Source organism: Nicotiana sylvestris, chromosome 3 (assembly GCF_000393655.2).
Source record: "Nicotiana sylvestris chromosome 3, ASM39365v2, whole genome shotgun sequence".
Classification (NCBI taxonomy): Eukaryota; Viridiplantae; Streptophyta; class Magnoliopsida; order Solanales; family Solanaceae; genus Nicotiana; species Nicotiana sylvestris.
The window spans coordinates 131,357,236-131,365,285 of NC_091059.1; the positions used below are offsets into that span (position 1 = coordinate 131,357,236).

Here is an 8,050-nt window from a genome sequence, read left to right on the forward strand (position 1 = left end):
TAGGTAAATTCGCAGGTAAATTTTATTTTTTTCGTTTATGAGTCGGCAGATACTTACCTAGGTAACTGTCATGCGGAGTTTGCTGCGGACTATATCATGAGGATGTACCTGGGGATTTAGTTTTCCAAGGGAATTACCTGGGGTTATCTTTTTGCGATTTTACATGGGAAATATTTCCTGGGGAATTACCAACGGATTATGTACCTAGGGTAATACCTCGGATTTATTGTTTGGGTTTTGCCTGCGAATATTTTCATGAGGATTTATGTGGGGACTTATATATCTGGAAAATTAACTGGGGATTGTCTATTGCGCTATTACTTGGGAGTTGGGAATTCTTTTATAGGGATTTGCCTGTTGTTTTAGTTATCTAGGAATTTCTTTTGGGGATTTGCCTGTGTATTTATTTACCCGGGAAAATTAACTGGGAATATCTTGAAGCGGTTTCACCTAAATTTCTCTATGGCGAAATATCCGAGGATTTAATTTTTTGTGTTATTAGCTGGAGATTTTTTTTTATTGCGAATTTAGCTAGAATATATTTTAATTTTTTTTCTTGCATAGGGATATTTTACTTGCTCCGAGCTTGAGTCAGAATATTGTCTTTGAAAATTACAGATGTTGTATTGAGAATTTTATAACTTACTGAATTATTTTTTATTCGATTTAGCTGAAAATTTATTATCTCTTTGTGGTTAGGTTTATTATATAACTGCGAATAAAAAAAGGTACCATAGCACTATTTGTTAAATTTTGTGTGACACAAACAATGAAATAAACATAAATATTGACATAAAATGTAGAGATCATCGTTGATAAGTTTCCAATATAAATGGGCATGGGAATAATTAAGTTACAAGTAATACTAAAGAATTATTTTACCTTAATTAACAGTAAGATAAATTAAAATTTATGCTTGGAAGAACATATTATAGAAGGTCGATAGTAGAGAAAGTGTATAAGTTTATTCTATGTACATATTTTCTATATACACATCCCCATTCTTCTTTATTAGGACCCTAGATAGATCATATTAACTAGTATGGACAATAAATGATCATCGTTGTGTAGGTAATGAACGTGAGGAAGATAGCAACTGTATAAATATAGCGATTTCGAGAAAATCATGGAGTACACACAAATTTAAGAAACATTTCAATTTGATTTCATAGAGTACAAAAAATTATTTTGTGGGAAGAAGTTACTAATGACTTAATTATGTTGAAAAAGTAATATTTTTGAAATATAGTTATACCAAGCTTAGTGAAATTGTTTTGGTTTGAAGAAAATTTGAAATGACATTCCCACAAAAAAAAATTCATTATTATCGGGATAAAATATTTTTATTCAAACAATTGAATTCATTTTCTAAGAAATATAAATTATCTTTTGTTATGTTCAAATGACATATATGATCATATTTAAAATTTTAAAATTACAAAAGTAATATTTGAAAGTTTATGGTTATAATCAACTTTTAAAAATTTATTCATAATTTACTTCCAAAATAATAAAAGCTTTAGTATATACATATTTCGTTACAACTGAAAATAAAAGAGAGAACATAAGGGGGAAATTTTCGCCGGTGCTTTTGCTTAGTCTGCCTCCTCCACTCGCTAAGCTCTGTCACCTCCATTTTTTCTAAACCCGTAAGCCTCTCTCCTTTTCTCTATCTCTTTATCTTTTAATTTATGGAATCATAAATATTGGTCAATTTTGTTTTTCATTTTGATGTTCAATTACTGCTTTGGCCAATCGTCTATGTTTTGTTCATCCCATTCTTTGGCTAAGTGAGTATGAATTTCTAGGTTTTTTCATCACCCTTGATTATTTTATATATATATTTAGGGATTGAAATTTCTAATTTACGAAAGAAAAGACTGAGAATTTTAGGATACAATCTAGAAAACTTTAGTTTTCAAAAGATGCATAATCTAAAGTTATGCATCATCAATTCTGAGTTAGGAAATCATCAAGTACATCGAGTTTGCAGGATTCAGATACTAGTGGCACATTATCTTCTCCGTGGCCAACAACAAAGTTGAATTAGAAGCCAGATTTTGAGGCAATTTCTGCTGTAGCAATTACCAAACCAATCTTTGATAGAGCCTCAAAATCAATTATTGTGTGAAAAAGCAAGACTGCTGTTGATTAGCAATTATTTTTGCATATCTTGTTTTCCAACACATAGAAACTGAATATTAGAACTATAAAAGTAAAACACTAATGCTTACTTAGTCCTAGAACTTTATCTTTTCTTCTATTTATTTTGGTTAGAGGATGCTCATATTTTCCATTGGTAAAATGTGAAGTTTATCCTTGGAGTTAAGAATTTTTAGTAGTGCAGCAAAGATACTTTGTAATAGAATTTTTTTTTGCATGGTAATGCTTCATGAACCTTACACATCCTATGTAGATTACATATTTAGGTATATTTATCTATAATTGGGGAACAGAATATTGGTTAATAATATATTAGATATTCTTTCTGCATATCTTAATTCACATGATTTTAGTTTATCCAAGGTAGACCAATCTTCTGCCACAATGCTTCTAGACTAGAGAGTGAAAATATTTTACATTGCTTTGGTCATTTGTTGCCTAAAAATGCTGAAAGCAGACCATGCTTGCTGTCACAGGGGTGATTTGTGTCACTCGAACTCAGCCCGAGGTTCACCTCCGTGCGGCAGTCAAGCCCAGTCTTGACTTCAGCCTTTCCAACACTTAGTTTTATTTTTAGGAACGTTTGAACTTAGAATGAAAATAGGCAGCAAAATCTGTAAATAAAGGCACACGATATACAGGAATTTCTTCCCAACTTGTATTAATGAGTGAATACAAGAACACAATAGCCAACCCTATGGCCAAGACAAAGAATTCCCTAATTCCCTGCCCCAAAATAGTTTTCCCACCCTTAGGAAAATAACTTAGACGAATTTTGGCTAACACAATGCCTTAGACTAAGTTTCTGCCCCGTTTTGGACAGCCTAGGCAAATATTTAAAGGCTACAATCAGTTGACAAAGCCCCAACTGATGGGCAACAAGTTAAGCCAAAGTACAAAAACGTGGGCACACTTTTAGGCCATGATCAGCATGTCTTAGAAGAGGTTGCAACTGCCAACTGCTTCCCATGTGCTTGGCACATGTTTTCCAACTGCTGCTTGTGCACAGCTTGGTCCGATTTTCGCCCAGCTGCTTTGTGCCAAGGCTGGCATTGCGCCCAACCTTGTATTTGACACTGCTCCACGCCAATGTCATTGCCACAGCTCACCATCCACTGACTTAGCCGCACACGTTCATTGTCAAAGCTTCCCGCCCATGTCAAATCGCCCCCGACTTGATCAAATTTGTCTGTATTATTTTCCTTTGCTTGTCCCGCCTTGCCTTGCCTTGCCTTGCCATGTCTTTGCCCCTGCTTGACATGGCTTTGCCTTGTCATTGTTTTGCCAAACCCGTACATCTAAGTAAAATGTGCCTTGCTTCCGTTCAAGGTGCGTTTGTCGAACCCTGCATTATCCGTCATGCCGAGCAGCCCTTCATGATGTTGCCCCATTTTTTTCAGGTTGTGTGCCAAGGCCATCATGAAAATCCTTGTCACAAACCACACCTGCCGAGGACCTTTGTCAGGGGGTTAACAAACCACCCCCACCAGAAGAATTCGTCGTCCTCGACGAAGCAGCTTCCGCATTTTTCAGCACCACCATAGGTCCCAAATATGTTGTTGCTTGCACATGTTCTTCCTCGTTTTGTTCATCTTCACTCTTTTCTTCTTCAAACAACGCTGAAAGCCGTTCAATTCTTGGACAATCCCTCGCCATGTGTGGTCCTTTGCAAATAAAACAGCCATCAAATTTGCTGTTTTGTCCCTTGTTTGTCGAAGGTCCAGCACATTGCTTTCCCTTCTCATTGCCATTGCCCTCAATAGCATTACCCTTGTCAGTTCCGTTTTTCCTCCAGTCTTTTCCCTTGTCCTTGTTCCCGTTTTTGGACTTTAAAGTAGTAAAGAAATCAGAACCATCTTGTCCCAACCGGAAATCACCCAACGCATCCGCAGTAGCAATGGCACTAGGAAGATCTTTCACATTTTGCCTTCGGAGTTCCATTTGCGCCCACGACTGCAACCCGTAAAGGAAATTATGCAGCTTGTCCTCCTCAGACATGTTGCTAATATCCAGCATCAAAGAACTAAAATCCTTGACGTAATCCCTGACCGTTCCAGTTTGTTTCAACTTTTTCAAACGATCTCTAGCAATCCAGCCCGCATTGCTAGGAAAGAATTGATCCTTCAACTCTTTCTTCAGCCCTTCCCAAGAATCAATCTTCGGCCTACCAGCACTTACATCATCTGCCACGCGCGTACGCCACCATAGCTTTGCATCATCCACCAAGTACATAGTCGTAATGGGGACTTTGTCTTCATCTTGCACTTTGGCAGCATGGAAGTAATGTTCCATATCCCACAGGAAGTTTTCAAGTTTCTTGGCACTCCTTGCGCCATTGAACTCTTTAGGCTCCGGAATTCTGACCTTGGTACGATCTGCCCCACGTTGTGCTTCATCATTGCCAACAGCACGACGCAACAACCCATTTTCCGTTTTCAGATCTGTGCACTCCTGGCTCAGTCTGTTCATCTCGGCCTCAAGATAGGCGAGACGAGTCAAGATAGTCAGAAATAGATCCCCATCAACAATTCCGACAAGTGCCTCTAATGCAGCAACCTTTTCCCTCAGTTCTGCGTTGCCACCAGCCATTCTTCACAAAATTCAACCAATGAACGTTGTGTCTTCGCCCCGATCCAGCCAAGCTCTGATACCAGTTGTCACAGGGGTGATTTGTGTCACTCGAACTCAGCCCGAGGTTCACCTCCGTGTGGCAGTCAAGCCCAGCCTTGACTTCAGCCTTTCCAACACTTAGTTTTATTTTTAGGAACGTTTGAACTTAGAATGAAAATAGGCAGCAAAATCTGTAAATAAAGGCACACGATATACATGAATTTCTCCCCAACTTGTATTAATGAGTGAATACAAGAACACAATAGCCAACCCTATGGCCAAGACAAAGAATTCCCTAATTCTCTGCCCCAAAATAGTTTTCCCACCCTTAGGAAAATAACTTAGACGAATTTTGGCTAACACAATGCCTTAGACTAAGTTTCTGCCCCGTTTTGGACAGCCTAGGCAAATATTTAAAGGCTACAATCAGTTGACAAAGCCCCAACTGATGGGCAACAAGTTAAGCCAAAGTACAAAAACGTGGGCACACTTTTAGGCCATGATCAGCATGTCTTAGAAGAGGTTGCAACTGTCAACTGCTTCCCATATGCTTGGCACATGTTTTCCAACTGCTGCTTGTGCACAGCTTGGCCCGATTTTTGCCCAGCTGCTTTGTGCCAATGCTGGCATTGCGCCCAACCTTGTCTTTGACACTGCTCCGCGCCAATGTCATTGCCACAGCTCACCATCCACTGACTTAGCCGCACACGTTCATTGTCAAAGCTGCCCACCCATGTCAAATCGCCCCCGACTTGATCAAATTTGTCTGTATCATTTGCCTTTGCTTGTCCCGCCTTGCCATGTCTTTGCCCCTGCTTGACATGGCTTTGCCTTGTCATTGTTTGCTAAACCCGCACATCTAAGTAAAATGTGCCTTGCTTCCGTTCAAGGTGCGTTTGTCGAACCCTGCATTGTCCGTCATGCCGAGCAGCCCTTCATGATGTTGCCCCATTTTTTTCAGGTTGTGTGCCAAGGCCATCATGAAAATCCTTGTCACAACCCACACCTGCCGAGGACCTTTGTCAGGGGGTTAACACTTGCCATGTGCACTATATTTTGATTAATTTTTGACCGATATGTTAGATATGTATTTGTGCTTTTTTCTTATTGGATTAAATAACAGATAGAAGAAGCAAACATGAATTGTGGTGATATTTTTAGTGGTAATTGAAGTGTTAAGTGCCACAAGGCTTATTTTTTCTTCAAAAGTTTTTGCTATATTACGTTTTTACTCTTCATCTTTTGCCCACCTGGTTAGCTCTTTTTATTTTTTATTTTTATTATACTCACATTGATCTTACACACACATATTTGTGGTGTTTATATTTCTCTAAAAAACTGGTGTTGCCTGACTAGAGGATGCATTTTCAGTGCAAACCATACAATCTTTTAAAAGCACAACAGGGAGTAAAAGTAGATTAAGTGGACTGCCAGAACTATGTTGTGATGTACGCATGTCAGTACATGTAAATTTCATGAGACTGGGCCTGTTTTTTGGGCAGCCAAGAATTCCAACACTAACTGTTTTATGTCTAGTGCCTAAATGCTATTATCTATATTTTTAACTATATTTGTCTTTTGGTTCAGAAAATGAAAATTCCCGAGCATCGAAAATGGATGGAAAATAGACTACTTCCCCGTCGAGCGGGATATACAGATGAATTTTTACGTGTCATGGATGAGTTTATTAAATTTGCTTGTAGTCAACCTAAGTACTTGTCCGAGGGAGTCATAAGGTGCCCTTGTAAGCGTTGTAAAAATATGAAGCACCTAAAATGCGATCAAGTTATTGTGCATGTTTTTCAAAAAAGGGTTCATGCCAGGATATTGGTATTGGACATCGCACGGAGAGGAAGCACCTCCAGTTGATTTGAATGAACATATCTATTCAAGTGATTCGAGTAGTCATCAAGGGTATAACTTTGACATACCTTCAAGCAGTCGAAGTAATATTCCTGGGGAAGACTATGAATGTAACACCCCAAATTTTTTTATAATATTTGCATTCTTGATTGAGCATTTTTATAACGAGAAAATATTTACTTTGCACTTCCTAAATGTGAAATGGTCAATATATGAAAATTTCTTACTTTAGGTTCTGTTAATATTGACAATGAAGTTTCATGATGTTGTTATATGTAACACTTAATATTATTTTGACAAGTTGTTATTAAATATAATATATAATTAAGTTTTTGGGTTTCCAACCTTTTGTATTTATTTAAGAATATTTAGTAGTTGGGTAACCATTTTATTTCATATCTATCCATAAACTCCCCATTTTGTTTCTACTCTTCAAGACAAAGAAGAGTAGCTATCCATCTCTCTCTTTCTATCTATCCCTCCTTCTCTCTATCTCTCTCCTCCGTAGAAACTTGAAATCTGAAGTTTCATAAAAAAAACCATGGATTTCTACTAAATCAACAAGTAAATTTCGTTTTTGGTGAAGATCAAGTTGCTCCACTTGGTAAGTTTCTAAACTCGTTTTTATACTAGACACCTACTAGAATGTTCTACATATCTTTTTGTACAGAGCTCCGATTTAAGTGATCTAGGACTTTCGGGAAAGGTATTTCATAAATCTATAACTCTTATGAAGGAACCAAAATCTAGTTTTGTTGGTATTTACCTGAAAAAGGATCAGAAAGTACAGGGCTGGTGCTGTCCAGATTTCCAGTTTTAGAAATACTCCATGTACTGCTGTTAGTAATTTTAGCATAACTCTTTGTTCAAAATTGATATGGAGGTTATTAAAGATGTTCTGAAACGGTAAGACATAGATCTACAACTTTTGTGAAGACCAGAAAGTCTAGTTTGTCCGTGTAAATCTTCAAAAACTGAGTCACAACTCGGAATAGTGATACTGTCCAGAATTTCTGTTTCAAACGTTTTTGGGTAATTTTCACCAATATCATATTTAGTTTGACTTGCTAAATCACTGAACTTATTTAGATACTTGATTATGTATTTAAGGTATATAAACCCTTGAAAAAAATCAAAGGGGAAGTGTTTGAGGAAGTGGACAGATTTGGTTTGTTTACGGCGTAGACGATTCGAACGTCCCCAAGTTGTGATTGAATTGCTTCGTGGTAAAACACCAAGGTTTGTGTATAAACTTGTACTCATTTTGCTTGCTGGAATATGTTGAAATAACTTGATATTTTATTTTTCTTGGCTTCAATTTATATTGTTATATTCGTACTATATCAAGTATTGTAAGATATTTGCTAAATCGCCCATTCGTACGGATTATTTGATCATTTTGCATTCTTGTTGG

The 8,050-nt window shown here is 37.4% G+C and overlaps 1 long non-coding RNA gene across 1 annotated transcript; it reads left to right on the forward strand.

Moving 5' to 3' along the window:
* Positions 1 to 1,559: 1,559 nt before the first annotated feature.
* Positions 1,560 to 6,980, forward strand: LOC138886912 (uncharacterized). The gene is made up of 2 exons (XR_011405871.1): positions 1,560 to 1,649; positions 6,361 to 6,980. It is a non-coding gene; the product is annotated as an uncharacterized lncRNA (long non-coding RNA).
* The last annotated feature ends 1,070 nt before the right edge of the window (positions 6,981 to 8,050 follow it).